The 21245-nt window shown below is 58.6% G+C and overlaps 1 long non-coding RNA gene across 1 annotated transcript; it reads right to left on the reverse strand.

Annotated features, from left to right (window-relative positions):
- Positions 1-13843: 13843 nt before the first annotated feature.
- LOC140407152 (uncharacterized) lies at positions 13844-19139 on the reverse strand. Its single transcript, XR_011939490.1, has 2 exons — positions 19070-19139; positions 13844-15802 (listed from the first exon to the last, which is right to left on the reverse strand). It is a non-coding gene; the product is annotated as an uncharacterized lncRNA (long non-coding RNA).
- Positions 19140-21245: the final 2106 nt, after the last annotated feature.

A 21245-nucleotide genomic window follows, 5' to 3' on the forward strand; every position in this document is an offset into this window, starting at 1 on the left:
ATCTGTAACCTCCTCCAGCCCCTACACCCCCTCCCTATCTCTGTAACCTCCTCCAGCCCCTACACCCCCTCCCTATCTCTGTAACCACCTCCAGCCCCTACACCCCCTCCCTATCTCTGTAACCTCCTCCAGCCCCTACACCCCCTCCCTATCTCTGTAACCTCCTCCAGCCCCTACACCCCCTCCCTATCTCTGTAACCATCTCCAGCCCCTACACCCCCTCCCTATATCTGTAACCTCCTCCAGCCCCTACACCCCCTCCCTATCTCTGTAACCTCCTCCAGCCCCTACACCCCCTCCCTATCTCTGTAACCATCTCCAGCCCCTACACCCCCTCCCTATCTCTGTAACCTCCTCCAGCCCCTACACCCCCTCCCTATCTCTGTAACCACCTCCAGCCCCTACACCCCCTCCCTATCTCTGTAACCATCTCCAGCCCCTACACCCCCTCCCTATCTCTGTAACCTCCTCCAGCCCCGACACCCCCTACCTATCTCTGTAACCTCCTCCAGCCCCTACACCCCCTCCCTATCTCTGTAACCTCCTCCAGCCCCGACACCCCCTACCTATCTCTGTAACCTCCTCCAGCCCCTACACCCCCTCCCTATCTCTATAACCTCCTCCTGCCCCTACACCCCCTCCCTATCTCTGTAACCTCCTCCAGCCCCTACACTCCCTCCCTATCTCTGTCACCCTCCAGCCCCTGCACCCTCTCCCTATCACTGTGACCTCCTCCAGCCCCTACACCCCCTCCCTATCTCTGTAACCTCCTCCAGCCCCTACACCCCCTCCCTATATCTGTAACCCCCTCCAGCCCCTACACCCCCTCCCTATCTCTGTAACCTCCTCCAGCCCCTACACCCCTTCCCTATCTCTGTAACCTCCTCCAGCCCCTACACCCCCTCCCTATCTCTGTAACCTCCTCCAGCCCCGACACCCCCTCCCTATCTCTGTAACCCCCTCCAGCCCCGACACCCCCTCCCTATCTCTGTAACCTCCTCCAGCCCCTACACCCCTTCCCTATCTCTGTAACCTCCTCCAGCCCCGACACCCCCTACCCTATCTCTGTAACCCCCTCCAGCCCCTACACCCCCTCCCTATCTCTGTAACCCCCTCCAGCCCCTACACCCCCTCCCTATCTCTGTAACCTCCTCCAGCCCCTACACCCCCTCCCTATCTCTGTAACCTCCTCCAGCCCCATCACCCCTCCCTATCTCTCTAACCTCCTCCAGCCCATACACCCCCTCCCTGTCTCTGTAACCACCTCTCTCTGTAACCTCCTCCAGCCCCTACACCCCCTCCCTATCCCTGTAACCTCCTCCAGCCCCGACCCCCTCCCTATCTCTGTAACCTCCTCCAGCCCCTACACCCCCTCCCTATCTCTGTAACCTCCTCCAGCCCCTACACCCCCTCCCTATCTCTGTAACCTCCTCCAGCTCCCTACACCACCCGCCCTATCTCTGAAACCTCCTCCAGTCCCCACACACCCTCCCTATCCCTGTAACCTCCTCCAGCTCCTACACCCCCTCCCTATCTCTGTAACCTCCTACACCCCCTACACCCCCTCCCTATCACTGTAACCTCCTCCAGCCCCTACACCCCCTCCCTATCTCTGTAACCTCCTCCAGCCCCTACACCCCCTCCCTATCTCTGTAACCATCTCCAGCCCCTACACCCCCCTCCCTATCTCTGTAACCTCCTCCAGCCCCTACACCCCCTCCCTATCTCTGTAACCACCTCCAGCCCCTACACCCCCTCCCTATCTCTGTAACCATCTCCAGCCCCTACACCCCTCCCTATCTCTGTAACCTCCTCCAGCCCCTACACCCCCTCCCTATCTCTGTAACCTCCTCCAGTCCCGACACCCCCTACCTATCTCTGTAACCTCCTCCAGCCCCTACACCCCCTCCATATCTCTGTAACTTCCTCCAGCCCCTACGCCTCCTCCCTATCTCTGTAACCTCCTCCAGCCCCTACACCCCCTCCCTATCTCTGTAACGTCCTCCAGCCCCGACACCCCCTCCCTATCTCTGTAACCTCCTCTAGCCCCGACACCCCCTCCCTATCACTGTAACCTCCTCCAGCCCCTACGCCCCCTCCCTATCTCTGTAACCTCCTCCAGCCCCGACAACCCCTACCTATCTCTGTAACCTCCTCCAGCCCCGACACCCCCTCCCTATCTCTGTAACCTCCTCCAGCCCCGACACCCCCCTCCCTATCTCTATAACCTACTCCTGCCCCTACACCCCCTCCCTATCTCTGTAACCTCCTCCAGCCCCTACACCCCTCCCTATCTCTGTAACCCCCTCCAGCCCCGACACTCCCTCCCTATCTCTGTAACCTCCTCCAGCCCCTACACCCCCTCCCTATCTCTGTAACCTCCTCCAGCCCCTACACCCCTTCCCTATCTCTGTACCCTCCTCCAGCCCCTACACCCCCTCCCTATCTCTGTAACCTCCTCCAGCCCCTACACCCCCTCCCTATCTCTGTAACCTTCTCCAGCCCCTACACCCCGCCCTATCTCTGTAACCTCCTCCAGCCCCTACACCCCCTCTCTATCTCAGTAACCTCCTCCAGCCCCCACACCCCCTCCCTATCTCTGTAACTTCCTCCAGCCCCCACGCCTCCTCCCTATCTCTGTAACCTCCTCCAGCCCCTACACCCCCCTCCCTATGTCTGTAACCTCCTCCAGCCCCTACACCCCCTCCCTATCTCTGTAACCTCCTCCAGCCCCTACACCCCCTCCCTATCTCTGTAACCACCTCCAGCCCCTACACCCCCTCCCTATCTCTGTAACCATCTCCAGCCCCTACACCCCCCTCCCTATCTCTGTAACCATCTCCAGCCCCTACACCCCCTCCCTATCTCTGTAACCTCCTCCAGCCCCGACACCCCCTACCTATCTCTGTAACCTCCTCCAGCCCCTACACCCCCCTCCCTATCTCTGTAACCTCCTCCAGCCCCGACACCCCCCTACCTATCTCTGTAACCTCCTCCAGCCCCTACACCCCCTCCCTATCTCTGTAACCTCCTCCAGCCCCTACACTCCCTCCCTATCTCTGTCACCCTCCAGCCCCTGCACCCTCTCCCTATCACTGTGACCTCCTCCAGCCCCTACACCCCCTCCCTATCTCTGTAACCTCCTCCAGCCCCTACACCCCCTCCCTATATCTGTAACCCCCTCCAGCCCCTACACCCCCTCCCTATCTCTGTAACCTCCTCCAGCCCCTACACCCCTTCCCTATCTCTGTAACCTCCTCCAGCCCCTACACCCCCTCCCTATCTCTGTAACCTCCTCCAGCCCCGACACCCCCCTCCCTATCTCTGTAACCCCCTCCAGCCCCGACACCCCCTCCCTATCTCTGTAACCTCCTCCAGCCCCTACACCCCTTCCCTATCTCTGTAACCTCCTCCAGCCCCGACACCCCCTACCCTATCTCTTTAACGCCCTCCAGCCCCTACACCCCCTCCCTATCTCTGTAACCTCCTCCAGCCCCTAGACCCCCTCCCTATCTCTGTAACCACCTCCAGCCCCTACACCCCCTCCCTATCTCTGTAACCCCCTCCAGCCCCTACACCCCCTCCCTATCTCTGTAACCCCCTCCAGCCCCTACACCCCCTCCCTATCTCTGTAACCTCCTCCAGCCCCTACACCCCCTCCCTATCTCTGTAACCTCCTCCAGCCCCATCACCCCTCCCTATCTCTCTAACCTCCTCCAGCCCATACACCCCCTCCCTGTCTCTGTAACCACCTCCAGCCCCTACACCCCCTCCCTATCTCTGTAACCTCCTCCAGCCCCTACACCCCCTCCCTATCCCTGTAACCTCCTCCAGCCCCGACCCCCCTCCCTATCTCTGTAACCTCCTCCAGCCCCTACACCCCCTCCCTATCTCTGTAACCTCCTCCAGCTCCCTACACCCCCCTCCCTATCTCTGTAACCTCCTCCAGCCCCTACACCCCCTCCCTCTCTCTGCAACCTCCTCCAGCCCCTACACCCCCCGCCCTATCTCTGAAACCTCCTCCAGTCTCCACACCCCCTCCCTATCCCTGTAACCTCCTCCAGCCCCTACACCCCCTCGCTATCTCTGTAACCTCCTACACCCCCTACACCCCCTCCCTATCACTGTAACCTCCTCCAGCCCCTACACCCCCTCCCTATCTCTGTAACCTCCTCCAGCCCCGACACGCCCTCCCTATCTCTGTAACCTCCTCCAGCCCCAACACCCCCCGCCCTATCTCTGAAACCTCCTCCAGTCCCCACACCCCCTCCCTATCCCTGTAACCTCCTCCAGCCCCTACACCCCCTCCCTATCTCTGTAACCACCTCCAGCCCCTACACCCCCTCCCTATCTCTGTAACCACCTCCAGCCCCTACACCCCCTCCCTATCTCTGTAACCATCTCCAGCCCCTACACCCCTCCCTATCTCTGTAACCTCCTCCAGCCCCTACACCCCCTCCCTATCTCTGTAACCATCTCCAGCCCCTACACCCCCTCCCTATCTCTGTAACCTCCTACAGCCCCTACACCCCCTCCCTACTCTGTAACCACCTCCAGCCCCTACACCCCCTCCCTATCTCTGTAACCATCTCCAGCCCCTACACCCCTCCCTATCTCTGTAACCTCCTCCAGCCCCTACACCCCCTCCCTATCTCTGTAACCTCCTCCAGCCCCGACACCCCCTACCTATCTCTGTAACCTCCTCCAGCCCCTACACCCCCTCCATATCTCTGTAACTTCCTCCAGCCCCTACGCCTCCTCCCTATCTCTGAAACCTCCTCCAGCCCCTACACCCCCTCCCTATCTCTGTAACGTCCTCCAGCCCCGACACCCCCCTCCCTAACTCTGTAACCTCCTCTAGCCCCGACACCCCCTCCCTATCACTGTAACCTCCTCCAGCCCCTACGCCCCCTCCCTATCTCTGTAACCTCCTCCAGCCCCGACACCCCCTACCTATCTCTGTAACCTCCTCCAGCCCCGACACCCCCTCCCTATCTCTGTAACCTCGTCCAGCCCCGACACCCCCTCCCTATCTCTATAACCTACTCCTGCCCCTACACCCCCTCCCTATCTCTGTAACCTCCTCCAGCCCCTACACCCCTCCCTATCTCTGTAACCCCCTCCAGCCCCGACACTCCCTCCCTATCTCTGTAACCTCCTCCAGCCCCTACACCCCCTCCCTATCTCTGTAACCTGCTCCAGCCCCTACACCCCTTCCCTATCTCTGTACCCTCCTCCAGCCCCTACACCCCCTCCCTATCTCTGTAACCTCCTCCAGCCCCTACACCCCCTCCCTATCTCTGTAACCTTCTCCAGCCCCTACACCCCGCCCTATCTCTGTAACATCCTCAAGCTCCCTACACCCCCTCCCTATCTCTGTAACCTCCTCCAGCCCCTACACCCCCTCCCTATCTCTGCAACCTCCTCCAGCCCCTACACCCCCCGCCCTATCTCTGAAACCTCCTCCAGCCCCCACACCCCCCTCCCTATCTCTGTAACTTCCTCCAGCCCCTACGCCTCCTCCCTATCTCTGTAACCTCCTCCAGCCCCTACACCCCCCTCCCTATGTCTGTAACCTCCTCCAGCCCCTACACCCCCCTCCCTATCTCTGTAACCTCCTCCAGCCCCGACACCCCCTCCCTATCTCTGTAACCTCCTCCAGCCCCGACACCCCCTCCCTATCTCTGTAACCTCCTCCAGCCCCTACACTCCCTCCCTATCTCTGTCACCCTCCAGCCCCTACACCCTCTCCCTATCACTGTAACCTCCTCCAGCCCCTACACCCCCTCCCTATCTCTGTAACCTCCTCCAGCCCCGACACCCCCTCCCTATCTCTGTAACCCCCTCCAGCCCCGACACCCCCTCCCTATCTCTGTAACCTCCTCCAGCCCCTACACCCCTTCCCTATCTCTGTAACCTCCTCCAGCCCCGACACCCCCTCCCTATCTCTTTAACACCCTCCAGCCCCTACACCCCCTCCCTATCTCTGTAACCTCCTCCAGCCCCTACACCCCCTCCCTATATCTGTAACCACCTCCAGCCCCTACACCCCCTCCCTATCTCTGTAACCCCCTCCAGCCCCTACACCCCCTCCCTATCTCTGTAACCCCCTCCAGCCCCTACACCCCCTCCCTATCTCTGTAACCTCCTCCAGCCCTTACACCCCCTCCCTATCTCTGTAACCTCCTCCAGCCCCATCACCCCTCCCTATCTCTCTAACCTCCTCCAGCCCATACACCCCCTCCCTGTCTCTGTAACCACCTCCAGCCCCTACACCCCCTCCCTATCTCTGTAACCTCCTCCAGCCCCTACACCCCCTCCCTATCCCTGTAACCTCCTCCAGCCCCGACCCCCTCCCTATCTCTGTAACCTCCTCCAGCCCCTACACCCCCTCCCTATCTCTGTAACCTCCTCCAGCTCCCGACACCCCCTCCCTATCTCTGTAACCTCCTCCAGCCCCTACACCCCCTCCCTATTTCTGTAACCTCCTCCAGCCCCTACACCCCCTCCCTATCTCTGTAACCTCCCCCAGCCCCCTACACTCCCTCCCTATCTCTGTGACCTCCTCCAGCCCCTACACCCCCCGCCCTATCTCTGAAACCTCCTCCTGTCCCCACACACCCTCCCTATCCCTGTAACCTCCTCCAGCCCCGACACCCCCTCCCTATCTCTGTAACCTCCTACACCTCCTACACCCCCTCCCTATCAATGTAACCTCCTCCAGCCCCTACACCCCCTCCCTATCTCTGTAACCTCCTCCAGCCCCGACACTCCCTCCCTATCTCTGTAACCTCCTCCAGCCCCAACACCCCCCGCCCTATCTCTGAAACCTCCTCCAGTCCCCACACCCCCTCCCTATCCCTGTAACCTCCTCCAGCCCATACACCCCCTCCCTATCTCTGTAACCTCCTCCAGCTCCCTACACCCCCTCCCTATCTCTGTAACCTCCTCCAGCCCCTACACCCCCTCCCTATCTCTGCAACCTCCTCCAGCCCCTACACCCCCCGCCCTATCTCTGAAACCTCCTCCAGTCCCCACACCCCCTCCCTATCCATGTAACCTCCTCCAGCCCCTACACCCCCTCCCTATCTCTGTAACCTCCTCCACCCCTACACCCCCTCCCTATCACTGTAACCTCCTCCAGCCCCGTCACTCCCTCCCTATCTCTGTAACCTCCTCCAGCCCCTACACCCCCTCCCTATCTCTGTAACCTCCTCCAGCCCCGCACCCCCTCCCTATCTCTGTAACCTCCTCCAGCCCCTACACCCCCTCCCTATCTCTGTAACCTCCTCCAGCTCCCTACACCCCCTCCCTATCTCTGTAACCTCCTCCAGCCCCTACACCCCCTCCCTATCTCTGCAACCTCCTCCAGCCCCTACACCCCCCGCCCTATCTCTGAAACCTCCTCCAGTCCCTACACCCCTTCCCTATCTCTGTAACCTCCTCCAGCCCCTACACCCCCTCCCTATCTCTGTAACCTCCTCCAGCCCCGACACCCCCTCCCTATCTCTGTAACCCCCTCCAGCCCCGACACCCCCTCCCTATCTCTGTAACCTCCTCCAGCCCCTACACCCCTTCCCTATCTCTGTAACCTCCTCCAGCCCCGACACCCCCCTCCCTATCTCTTTAACCCCCTCCAGCCCCTACACCCCCTCCCTATCTCTGTAACCTCCTCCAGCCCCCTACACCCCCTCCCTATCTCTTTAACCCCCTCCAGCCCCTGCACCCCCTCCCTATCTCTGTACCCTCCAGCCCCTACACCCCTCCCTGTCTCTGTAACCTCCTCCAGCCCCTACACCCCCTCCCTATCTCTGTAACCCCCTCCAGCCCCTACACCCCCTCCCCATCTCTGTAACCCCCTCCAGCCCCTACACCCCCTCCCTATCTCTGTAACCTCCTCCAGCCCCTACACCCCCTCCCTACCTCTGTAACCTCCTCCAGCCCCATCACCCCTCCCTATCTCTCTAACCTCCTCCAGCCCATACACCCCCTCCCTGTCTCTGTAACCACCTCCAGCCCCTACACCCCCTCCCTATCTCTGTAACCTCCTCCAGCCCCTACACTCCCTCCCTATCTCTGTAACCTCCTCCAGCCCCGACCCCCTCCCTATCTCTGTAACCTCCTCCAGCCCCTACACCCCCTCCCTATCTCTGCAACTCCTCCAGCCCCTACACCCCCCGCCCTATCTCTGAAACCTCCTCCAGTCCCCACACCCCCTCCCTATCTCTGTAACCTCCTACACCCCCTACACCCCCTCCCTATCACTGTAACCTCCTCCAGCCCCTACACCCCCTCCCTATCTCTGTAACCTCCTCCAGCCCCGACACTCCCTCCCTATCTCTGTAACCTCCTCCAGCCCCTACACCCCCTCCCTATCTCTGTAACCTCCTCCAGCCCCGACACTCCCTCCCTATCTCTGTAACCTCCTCCAGCCCCTACACCCCCCGCCCTATCTCTGAAACCTCCTCCAGTCCCCACACCCCCTCCCTAACCCTGTAACCTCCTCCAGCCCCTACACCCCCCTCCCTATCACTGTAACCTCCTCCAGCCCCTCCCTATCTCTGTAACCCCCTCCAGCCCCTACACCCCCTCCCTATCTCTGTAACCTCCTCCAGCCCCTACACCCCTTCCCTATCTCTGTAACCTCCTCCAGCCCCTACACCCCCTCCCTATCTCTGTAATCTCCTCCAGCCCCGACACCCCCTCCCTATCTCTGTAACCCCCTCCAGCCCCTACACCCCCTCCCTATCTCTGTAACCTCCTCCAGCCCCACACCCCTTCCCTACCTCTGTAACCTCCTCCAGCCCCGACACCCCCACCCTATCTCTTTAACCCCCTCCAGCCCCTACACCCCCTCCCTATCTCTGTAACCCCCTCCAGCTCCTACACCCCCTCCCTATCTCTGTAACCTCCTCCAGCCCCATCACCCCTCCCTATCTCTGTAACCTCCTCCAGCCCATACACCCCCTCCCTGTCTCTGTAACCACCTCCAGCCCCTACACCCCCTCCCTATCTCTGAAACCTCCTCCAGCCCCTACACCCCCTCCCTATCTCTGTAACCTCCTCCAGCTCCCTACACCCCCTCCCTATCTCTGTAACCTCCTCCAGCCCCTACACCCCCTCCCTATCTCTGCAACCTCCTCCAGCCCCTACACCCCCCGCCCTATCTCTGAAACCTCCTCCAGTCCCCACACCCCCTCCCTATCCCTGTAACCTCCTCCAGCCCCTACACCCCCTCCCTATCTCTGTAACCTCCTCCACCCCCTACACCCCCTCCCTATCACTGTAACCTCCTCCAGCCCCGACACTCCCTCCCTATCTCTGTAACCTCCTCCAGCCCCTACACCCCCTCCCTATCTCTGTAACCTCCTCCAGCCCCTACACCCCCTCCCTATCTCTGTAACCTCCTCCAGCTCCCTACACCCCCTCCCTATCTCTGTAACCTCCTCCAGCCCCTACACCCCCTCCCTATCTATGCAAACTCCTCCAGCCCCTACACCCCCCGCCCTATCTCTGAAACCTCCTCCAGTCCCCACACCCCCTCCCTATCCCTGTAAGCTCCTCCAGCCCCTACACCCCCTCCCTATCTCTGTAACCTCCTCCACCCCCTACACCCCCTCCCTATCACTGTAACCTCCTCCAGCCCCTACACCCCCTCCCTATCTCTGTAACCTCCTCCAGCCCCTACACCCCCTCCCTATCTCTGTAATCTCCTCCAGCCCCGACACCCCCTCCCTATCTCTGTAACCCCCTCCAGCCCCTACACCCCCTCCCTATCTCTGTAACCTCCTCCAGCCCCTACACCCCTTCCCGATCTCTGTAACCTCCTCCAGCCCCTACACCCCCTCCCTATCTCTGTAATCTCCTCCAGCCCCGACACCCCCTCCCTATCTCTGTAACCCCCTCCAGCCCCTACACCCCCTCCCTATCTCTGTAACCTCCTCCAGCCCCATCACCCCTCCCTATCTCTGTAACCTCCTCCAGCCCATACACCCCCTCCCTGTCTCTGTAACCACCTCCAGCCCCTACACCCCCTCCCTATCTCTGTAACCTCCTCCAGCCCCTACACCCCCTCCCTATCTCTGTAACCTCCTCCAGCTCCCTACACCCCCTCCCTATCTCTGTAACCTCCTCCAGCCCCTACACCCCCTCCCTATCTCTGCAACCTCCTCCAGCCCCTACACCCCCCGCCCTATCTCTGAAACCTCCTCCAGTCCCCACACCCCCTCCCTATCCATGTAACCTCCTCCAGCCCCTACACCCCCTCCCTATCTCTGTAACCTCCTCCACCCCTACACCCCCTCCCTATCACTGTAACCTCCTCCAGCCCCGACACTCCCTCCCTATCTCTGTAACCTCCTCCAGCCCCTACACCCCCTCCCTATCTCTGTAACCTCCTCCAGCCCCGCACCCCCTCCCTATCTCTTTAACCTCCTCCAGCCCCTACACCCCCTCCCTATCTCTGTAACCTCCTCCAGCTCCCTACACCCCCTCCCTATCTCTGCAACCTCCTCCAGCCCCTACACCCCCCGCCCTATCTCTGAAACCTCCTCCAGTCCCTACACCCCTTCCCTATCTCTGTAACCTCCTCCAGCCCCTACACCCCCCCCCTATCTCTGTAACCTCCTCCAGCCCCGACACCCCCTCCCTATCTCTGTAACCCCCTCCAGCCCCGACACCCCCTCCCTATCTCTGTAACCTCCTCCAGCCCCTACACCCCTTCCCTATCTCTGTAACCTCCTCCAGCCCCGACACCCCCTCCCTATCTCTTTAACCCCCTCCAGCCCCTACACCCCCTCCCTATCTCTGTAACCTCCTCCAGCCCCCTACACCCCCTCCCTATCTCTTTAACCCCCTCCAGCCCCTACACCCCCTCCCTATCTCTGTACCCTCCAGCCCCTACACCCCTCCCTATCTCTGTAACCTCCTCCAGCCCCTACACCCCCTCCCTATCTCTGTAACCACCTCCAGCCCCTACACCCCCTCCCTATCTCTGTAACCCCCTCCAGCCCCTACACCCCCTCCCTATCTCTGTAACCTCCTCCAGCCCCTACACCCCCTCCCTATCTCTGTAACCTCCTCCAGCCCCTACACCCCCTCCCTATCTCTGTAACCTCCTCCAGCCCCATCACCCCTCCCTATCTCTCTAACCTCCTCCAGCCCATACACCCCCTCCCTGTCTCTGTAACCACCTCCAGCCCCTACACCCCCTCCCTATCTCTGTAACCTCCTCCAGCCCCTACACTCCCTCCCTATCTCTGTAGCCTCCTCCAGCCCCGACCCTCTCCCTATCTCTGTAACCTCCTCCAGTCCCTACACCCCCTTCCTATCTCTGCAACCTCCTCCAGCCCCTACACCCCCCGCCCTATCTCTGAAACCTCCTCCAGTCCCCACACCCCCTCCCTATCCCTGTCACCTCCTCCAGCCCCTACACCCCCTCCCTATCTCTGTAACCTCCTACACCCCCTACACCCCCTCCCTATCACTGTAACCTCCTCCAGCCCCTACACCCCCTCCCTATCTCTGTAACCTCCTCCAGCCCCGACACTCCCTCCCTATCTCTGTAACCTCCTCCAGCCCCTACACCCCCCGCCCTATCTCTGAAACCTCCTCCAGTCCCCACACCCCCTCCCTAACCCTGTAACCTCCTCCAGCCCCTACACCCCCTCCCTATCACTGTAACCTCCTCCAGCCCCTCCCTATCTCTGTAACCCCCTCCAGCCCCTACACCCCCTCCCTATCTCTGTAACCCCCTCCAGCTCCTACACCCCCTCCCTATCTCTGTAACCTCCTCCAGCCCCATCACCCCTCCCTATCTCTGTTACCTCCTCCAGCCCATACACCCCCTCCCTGTCTCTGTAACCACCTCCAGCCCCTACACCCCCTCCCTATCTCTGTAACCCTCCTCCAGCCCCTACACCCCCTCCCTATCTCTGTAACCTCCTCCAGCTCCCTACACCCCCTCCCTATCTCTGTAACCCTCCTCCAGCCCCTACACCCCCCTCCCTATCTCTGCAACCTCTCCAGCCCCTACACCCCCGCCAATCTCTGAAACCTCCTCCAGTCCCCACACCCCCCTCCCTATCCCTGTAACCTCCTCCAGCCCCTACACCCCCTCCCTATCTCTGTAACCTCCTCCACCCCCTACACCCCCTCCCTATCACTGTAACCTCCTCCAGCCCCGACACTCCCTCCCTATCTCTGTAACCTCCTCCAGCCCCTACACCCCCTCCCTATCTCTGTAACCTCCTCCAGCCCCGACACTCCCTCCCTATCTCTGTAACCTCCTCCAGCCCCGACACTCCCTCCCTATCTCTGTAACCTCCTCCAGCCCCTACACCCCCTCCCTATCTCTGTAACCTCCTCCAGCCCCTACACCCCCCTCCCTATCTCTGTAACCTCCTCCAGCCCCTACACCCCCCTCCCTATCTCTGTAACCTCCTCCAGCCCCTACACCCCCTCCTATCTCTGTAACCTCCTCCAGCCCCGACACTCCCTCCCTATCTCAGGAGGTGAGTTTCTCATCCGCAGGATTCCCAGCCTCTGACCTGCTCTGGGAGCCGCAGTATTTATACGGCTGGGTCCAGTTCAGTTTCTGATCAATGGTCACCCCCAGGATGTTGATAGTGGGGGATTCGGCGATGGTAATGCCATTGAATGGTCAAGGGGGGCGGTGGTTAGATCCTCTCTTGCCGGAGATGGTCATTGCCTCGCACTTGTGTGGGGCGAATGTAACTTGCCCCTTGCCAGCCCGAGCCTGGATATTGCCCGGGTCTTGCTGCGTTTGGACAGGGACTGCTTCAGTCGGTATCCGAGGGTCCTTTGACAGAGCATTTTGGAAGGAACTATTCTCAGTGGACAAGGGGCACAGATTTAAAGTAATGGCAGAAACGTCAAAGGCAGGGCAGCACGGTGGCACAGTGGTTAGCTCAGCTGCCTCACGGCGCCGAGGTCCCGGGTTCGATCCCCGGCCCCGGGTCACTGTCCGTGTGGACTTTGCACATTCTCCCCGTGTCTGCGTGGGTCTCGCCCCCCCCACAACCCAAAAGACGTGCGGGGATTGGCCGCCCTAAATTGCCCCCTTAATTGGGAAAAAAATAATAATTGGGTACTGTAAATTTATTTTTAAAAAAGGTGGGCCTCCTCGTAAGTCTGCCCCTGGCTGAGGACAAGGTCAGGTGGGCAGGCGAGGGGGTCAACCGTGGGAGGGCATCACCACACCCGATAATGGCATTTTGGTTTAGTTAGTTAAGTTTCCTTTGACATATTGTTTTGGTTATCCCCCCCCACCATTTTCATTCAATCCATCAATCATTTCTTTATTCAGACGCGCACAATGAGTTGAAAGGCGAGAAAAAGAGACAGCCAACCAAAGCTTTTCGGCTTGCACTCATCAGACCAGCTCGCAAGAAATTAGCAACCGGGCGCGAGGGCCCTGTCTCCTCGCGGACTGAAAGGCCATGAACCACACCTTTTCCCGCCACTCCCTCCTGGTTCATCCCCCCCCCGCCCCGGGGGCAATGCCTTGGCCAATCAGAGTCGACCTCCCCGGCTTCCGTTTGAACAAAGCTTGGGCACCATCCGCTCCACGCGGCATTCGCCGCCTCCGCCCATCAGCGGCCCCCTCGCACTCTCTTCCCGTGCAGTCTGAATTGTTGTCATATCCCCCCCCCCCGCACCCTATTCCCCGGGCGCTGCCCTGATGGATCCTCGGCTGGAAGCTTCGGCAGCTTTACTTCCAGCCACACCCCGGGTTCTGTGTCACCCGGGCGACCAATTCCTCCCCTGTTGCGTAGGTGGTTGCGAACTTTAGTCCCCGCGTTGAAAGGTACACAACAGTTGGTGAGTCATAAAATATTTATTGAACACCAACGATCGAGCAAGTACATCATTAAAAAAAAAAGGACAGACAGGATTGTTTAAGAAACAGAGGTTACGAAAACACCAGAGAGAGACTGGACTCCGGACTCCGGGAGGGTGAAAATTCACCTCGCGTTTGACGCCTGCGATAGGATATTTGGCTCCACTGATTTGGCGGACGCATAAACATAAAGCGCTCTTCTATTGCAGGGTGACCCCAGATCGCTCCTGCGGACTATTAAGCACTTTGGGAGTCTCTGCAAATGCAGGGCGCGGGGGCAGCACGTGGCAAGATCACACACGCAGGCGAGCGGCTCGTCGGGTTTCCGAGGTATTGTTGTGCGTGGGGGGGGGGTGATGAATATCAGCTCAGTGCTCTGCCGCTCCTTCCGCGAGAGATCTTTTGGGCTCCACGTCGGTTGACGTCGCGCCTCATCCGAAAGATGGCACCCCCACCCCCCTCCCCGGCCACTCAGCACTCCCGACTGATACCCTTGCCCACACCACGTCGCCCATTTCCATCGAACATCCGTTTTAAACTCTGGGGCGATGTGGTGGAGGAGGGGGGGGGGGGGGGCGGTACAGAAACAGGCGGCGCCAATCCCCGGCCTTGACTCGATGGCCCCCCCCCCCCCCCACCACCATCACAAGGAAAGTGGCGACGGCCGGGGTCCCAGCGCACCGCCCGTCGTGCGAATTCCCTCGCGAACGCGAGGCGAAAGGGGCAGCGAATTCCTTCGAGCAAACAAAGCCCCGCTTGCTTCTGGACGGGATCACCGCTGGTTGAGCGCAAACCAAAGTAAAACACCGAGCAGCGCGCAGTCGGGAAGAAGGCCGATGCAGGAGAGGGTCTAAGCTGCCGGGGAAAGTGCAGAGGCACGGCCGGGTGGCGGGACGGCCGGGGGCTGGGTGGCCAGGTAGGTTGGCGGGGCTGGAGGTGCCTGCTGTCTTGTCAATGGTTGACTCTAAGCTGCGGAGCCCCTGCCTTGACTATAGCTTGGCCTCGTGGCCAGTTACCGCACTGCGTGACGGGGGCTGCGCGGCACGTGGACCCTTGCAGACGGCGGGGGGGGGTTGGGGGGGGCGGGGCCGTACGCAGGACGTGAGCAGACCGCCCCCGACTCTACGTCAGGCCGTGGTGCCCCTGGGCGGGATTTTCCGAGCCCTTCCCGGACCCCCTTTCCGTGTCCCGTTTTTACAGTGGCGGAGGTAGATCTGGGATGGGCAGGAATCCCGAACCCGTCACGGCAACCTGGCCGCCTTGTTTGGGCGCAAGGGGGCACCAGCCGCCAGGGGCACAGGCCGTCTGTTTCGGAGCGATACAGGATGGAGGGTGCGAGGACCGGGCCTTCTCGTCGTTGGGAATCGGACATTTCGCCTCGGCTGAAAGTCTCGCAGGACACAGCGGCATCCCCCCCCCCCCCCCCGGAGGGTAGCGGTCGGGCCTTGGCGATCGTGCTCACCCGCTGGAGTGTAGGTTGTACCAGGCACCTTGTGCCTCAGAGGCGATAGAGAGGGCGGGGGGGGGGGCGGTCTATGGCTGAGCCACGATGAGGTGGCTAATGGGAGGAGCCAGGTCTGAAGCACGGATAAATGATCGAAAGAACTAAATGCCACAAAGGTATCTGAAAACAGGAAGGGTTAGTTGGGGATAGGTTAGTCAATGTTTGGCACCCCCTTGTGTGTGTGTGTGCCCCCCCCCCCCCCAGCGCAGGAAGAGAGAGAGAGACCGACAGACAGGAAAGGGTGGCAGTCACAGTTGTCGGGACTGGCACACAGTTGTACGCCGAGAGGAGTGCGGTGGACCTGAAGGCCTTGGGCCTGATCCGCGGCCACGCAGCCCGATCTTCACCGCGCCGCTCCGTCCAAAAAGTAGCAGCAAATGAAATCTTGGATTGGCGTGCCCAACGAGGCCCTGGGCCCACGAGGCACCCGGCGGCGACTGGAAGGGAGAAAGGGGGACACAAGGAAGTTAGATTCAGCCGTGAAACGAGCACACCCGGCACTAACGGGGGCCGGGAAGATGTCTGAAGCAGCGCGGAGTGGATACTTCCCAACCGCAGCCAGCCCTCCTTCCCCTCCACACCTTCAACCACCGCGATACATGTCAACTCCTGTGACAGGCAAAAGAGAGAAGAAAATAACAAAGGGAAGGAAGAAGTTGCATTTTTATACATCCCTTACATGACATGCGGGGGTTTCAGGTATATTGTATTATAGGTATTTGGTGGTGTAAGGGTTAATCGCCAGGGTTAGTGTGTGTGTGTGTGTGACTGCTGCGGCCATGTTTTTAAAGAATCCTGGTTTGAAAAACAACCAGACTTTGTTGCTACAGAGGTGCAATTAAAGCATCATAAAAGTTTGGGCCAGTGGACTTTTCTTTATATTAAGAGGGTTCCCTGCAGAGTAGATAATTAGAGACAGTGTGTTCAGTTTAGCACGATGAGATGGCTAATGGGAGGAGCCAGGTCTGAAGCAGTTGGGTGTTGAAGGATTTCAGTTTTAGTTTTGGACGGAATGTAGCTGAGAAGGTTCCTGAAGAAATGCAGTCGGAGATTCCGCATTATTCAGAAAGGGGGAGGGGGCCAGGTCTCTTTCTTTTAAGACATCCAAGACATCCTCTGTACGGCAAGAGGTATTTCCCACAGTGCTCAGGAGAAGTATACACCAGTGAAAAGGAAGGACTGCAGGAAGAGGGATAATCAGCGATGGATATCTGAGGAAATAGGGGAGGGCATCAAACTGAAAGAAAGGCAGACAAAGTGGCAAAGATTAGTGGGAAACTAAAGAATTGGGAAATCTTTAATGGTCAACAGAAAGCCACGAAAAAAGCTATAAAGAAGAGTAAGATAGATGATAAGAATAAACTTGCTCAGAATATAAAAACAGACAGCAAAAGTTTCTACAAATTTATGAAACGAAAAAGATTAGCTAAGGCCAATATTGGTCCGTTAGAGGATGAGAAGGGGGAGTGAATAATGGGAGATGAGGAAATGGCTGAGGAACTGAACAGGTATTTTGGGTCGGTCTTCGCAGTGGAAGACACAAATAACATGCCAATAATTGATGGCAAGGAGGCTATGGCAGGGGGGGGGGGGGGCACAGAAACGATCATTATCACTAAGGAGGTCGTGATGGGCAAGCTAATGGGGCTAAAGGTAGACAAGTCTCCTGGCCCTGATGGAATGCATCCCAGGGTGCGAAAAGAGGTGGCGGGGGGGAAATAGCAAATGCCCCTTGTGGTTATTTACCAAACGTCGCTGGACTCTGGGGCGATTCTGGCAGATTGGAAAATGTGACGCCATTGTTTAAAAATGGAGGTAGGCAGAAAGCGGGTAATTATAGGCCGGTTAGCTTAACTTTGGTAGTGGGGAAAATACTTGAATCTGTTGTTAAGGAAGAAATAGCGAAGCATCTGGATAGAAATTGTCCCATTGGGCAGACGCAGCATGGGTTCATAAAAGGCAGGTCATGTTTGACTAATTTAGTGAAATTCTTTCAGGTGGACAAGGGGGAGCCGGTGGATGTGGTGTATCTGGATTTCCAGAAGGCATTCGACAAGGTGCCGCACAAAAGGCTGCTGCTTAAGATAAAGGTGCATGGCATTATGGGTAATGTAGTAGCATGGATAGAGGATTGGTTAACTAACAGAAAGCGAAGAGTGGGGATAAATGGGTGTTTCTCTGGTTGGCAATCAGTAGCTAGTGGTGTGCCTCAGGGATCAATGTTGGGCCCACAATTGTTCACAATTTACAGATGGTTTGGAGTTGGGGACCAAGGGCAATGTGTCCAAGTTTGCAGATGACACTAAGAAACGTGGTAGAGCCAAGTGGGCAGGGGCGACTGAAAGTCCGCAGAGGGATATAGACATTGTAAGTGAGTGAGCAAGGGTCTGGCAGATGGAGGTCAATGTTGGTAAATGTGAGGTCATCCATTTTGGTAGGAATGACAGCAAAATGGACTATTATTTGAATGGTAAAAAATTGCAGCGTGCTGCTGTGCAGAGAGACCTGGGTGTCCTTGTGCATGAGTCGCAAAAAGTTGGTTTGCAGATGCAGCAGGTAATTAAGAAGGCAAATGGAATGTTGTCCTTCATTGCTCGAGGAATGGAGTTTAAGACTAGGGAGGTTATGCTGCAACTGTATAAGGTGTTAGTGAGGCCACACCTGGAGTAGTGTGTCCAGTTTTGGTCTCCTTACTTGAGAAAGGACGTACTGGCGCTGGAGGGTGTGTGGAGGAGATTCACTAGGTTGATGCCGGAGTTGAAGAGGTTTGGTTTACGAGGAGAGGTTGAGTAGACTGGGACTGTACTCGTTGGAATTTAGAAGAACGGGGGGGGGGGCATTAAAATTATGAAGGGAATAGGTAGGATCGAAGCAGGGGGGTTGTTTCCACAGGCGGGTGAAACTGGAACTAGAGGATATAGCCTCAAAGGGGGAGCAGATTTAAGACTGAGTTGAGGAGGAATGTCGTCACCCAATGGGTCATGAATCTGTGGACATCCCTGCCTGGCGAAGCAGTTGAGGCTACCTCGTTGGATGTCTTTGAGGCAAAGGTAGATAGATTGCCGAACAGTGATTGAGGGTTATGGCGAGCGGGCGGGTCACTGGAGCCCAGTCCACAGGACGATGAGCCGCGATCTCGCTGAATGGTGGAGCAGGCTCGAAAAGTCACGGCCTCGGGGGGGGGGGGGGGGGGGGGGGGGGAATTCACAGGGTCTCAGAAACCGCTTCCACCTGCGCAACGGTCGGCACCTGAGAGGGGGGGGATGAATGGCTCTAATTGGGTAGCTCTCTCGAAGAGCTTGCACAGGCCCGGTGGGCTGAATGGCCTCCTCCTGTGTGTACAAACTGTGACAAGGCGGCGCAAGAGAGGGGAGAGGAGGGGGGGGGGGGGGGGGCCGCACGGTGGCGCAGTGGGGTCAGCCCTGCTGCCTCACGGCGCCGAGGTCCCGGGTTCGATCCCGGCTCCCGGGGTCACTGCGTCCGTGTGGAGTTTGCACATTCTCCCCCGTGTCCGCTGGGGGGCCCCCCGTCCCCCGCAACCCAAACGATGCGCGGAATGGCCGCGCTAAATTGCCCCCTTAATTGGGAAAGATATAATAAATTTGGGAGCAGTGTGGGAGGAACGGGGCCGGTGGGGGTGGGGGGTGGGGGGGTGGGGGGGGGTGCGGCGAGATCGGAAAGCGAGGCAGCGTTTGAACCCTCACCTATTGAGGCTTTACTTCAGCAGGAGCCGGGAGGCCGCACAGCTTCCTGTGGGGAGCAAAGAACATTTGGGTCAGGTGACAGTAACCAACCCTCAGCCTTCGTCTTGCAGCACACGTGACGTTTGTACGTCGGTCGTACGGTTTGTACCCCGCTGCCCTGCGTCACACTCATGGAGCTGTCGGGCTTTACAGCACAGAATGAGGCCCTGGGCCCTGTCTGGGACAGCCATCGAGCACCTGTGTGTTCTAATCCCGTTTCCCAGCACTTCGTCCGTTGCCGTGTGGCGACGGGGTTTTAAAGGCTCGTCTAAACGCTTCTTAATTGTTGTGAGGGTTCCCGCCTCGACCCCCCCCCTTTCAGGCGGCGAGTTCCCCATTCCCCAACGGCCTCTGTGTGAAAAGGGGTTTCCTCAAATCCCCTCCTTACCCGACCTTAAATCTGTGCCCCCTGGTTAGTGACCCTCGCTATGGGGAAAGGTTCCCTCCTCCCCACCCTATCTGTGTCCCTCATCTTTCTGTCCCCCTCGATCAGGTCCCCCCCCCCTCGGCCTTCTCCGCTCCAAGGAAAACCGCCCCCAGCCTAACCAGCCTCTCTCCACAGCTGAAACGCTCCGGCCCAGGCAGCATCCTGGTGAATCTCCCCCCGCACCCTCTCCAGCGCAGTCACATCCTTCCTATAGAGTGGCACACAGTACTCTAGCTGCGGCCTCACCAGCGTTTTATACACAACCTCCCCGCTCTTAGATTCTCAGCCTCGGCTAATAAAGGCAAATATCCCCTAGGCCTCAGTAACCACCTTATCCACCTGCCCTCAGGGATCTATGGACCTGTACCCCAAGGCCCCACTATGCCTCCTGGTGTCCTACCCTCCATCGTGTGTTGCCTTACCTCGTTAGTCCTCCCAAAATGCACCACCTCACACGGTTAAATTCAATTTGCCGCTGTTGTGCCCATCTGACCAGCCCGTCTACATCGGCCTGCAATCTAAGGCCTTCCTCTTCGCTAATCGGGGGGTTCGCCACAGGCCGCCATGTTGTCCTCCGGACATGAGATGCTACTTTAACTTTACCTCACCCTCTCCGCAGCTGGATCCCACCCTCCATTTTCTTGCCTGCTCACCGAAACCACCTGGGCCTTGGGCTCAGGCTTTGCTGCTCCTGGCAACCGGCCCCGGTTCCCCATGGTGGGGGTGTCAGGTTTTCAGGCCTAGCCCGCAGGGCCTGCCTCTACACCTCCGATTGGGCGTTTGTTTGTTTTTCTTGATTCGCTCACGGGGACCTGGGCCTTGCTGGCTGGGCCGGCACTGATGGGCCATCCCTGAGGGCCAGTTCAGAGTCGCCCCCGCCCGCTGCTGTGGGTCTGGAGTCACATGTAGGCCAGGCCGGGTAAGGGCGGCAGATTTCCCTTCCCTAAAGGACATTAGTGAACCAGGTGGGGTTTTACGACAATCGACAAGGGTGTCATGGTCATCGTTAGACTTCTAAGTCCAGATTTTTTTAGCGAATTCAAATTCCATCGTCTGCCCTGGTGGGATTTGAACCCGTGTCCCCAGAGCATTATCCAGTGTTTACTAATCTAGCGATAATACCACTGAACGCACGTGCATACATTCACACACTTACATGTGAGTACACACACTCTCACATGCATGCACATATACACACACTCACGTGTTCACATGCGCCACACACGCGCACAGACTCACACGTGTACACTCAAGCGCGCGCACACACTCATTAACGCACACACTCTCACACACACACACACACATTCGTGCCACACAAGTGAGAGTCAATGACCATCTCCTACAAGAGGGGATCTAACCATCGCCCCGTGACAATCAATGGCATTACCATCGCCGAATCCCCCACTATCAACACCCTGGGGGTTACCATTGATCAGAAACTGAACTGGACCCAGCCGTATAAATACTGCGGCTCCCAGAGCAGGTCAGAGGCTGGGAATCCTGCGGAGAGAAACTCGCCTCCTGACCCCCCCCCCAAAGCCTGTCCCCCATCTACAAGGACACAAGTCAGGGGTGCGATGGGAGACTCTCCACTCGCCTGGATGAGCGCGGCTCCCAACAACACACGAGAAGCTCGACACCATCCAGGACAAAGCAGCCCCGCTCGATCGACCCGCTAACCGCCGACATCCACTCCCCCCCACCCCCCGA

This window comes from Scyliorhinus torazame, unplaced genomic scaffold, assembly GCF_047496885.1.
Source record: "Scyliorhinus torazame isolate Kashiwa2021f unplaced genomic scaffold, sScyTor2.1 scaffold_1214, whole genome shotgun sequence".
In the NCBI taxonomy this organism is placed as follows: Eukaryota; Metazoa; Chordata; class Chondrichthyes; order Carcharhiniformes; family Scyliorhinidae; genus Scyliorhinus; species Scyliorhinus torazame.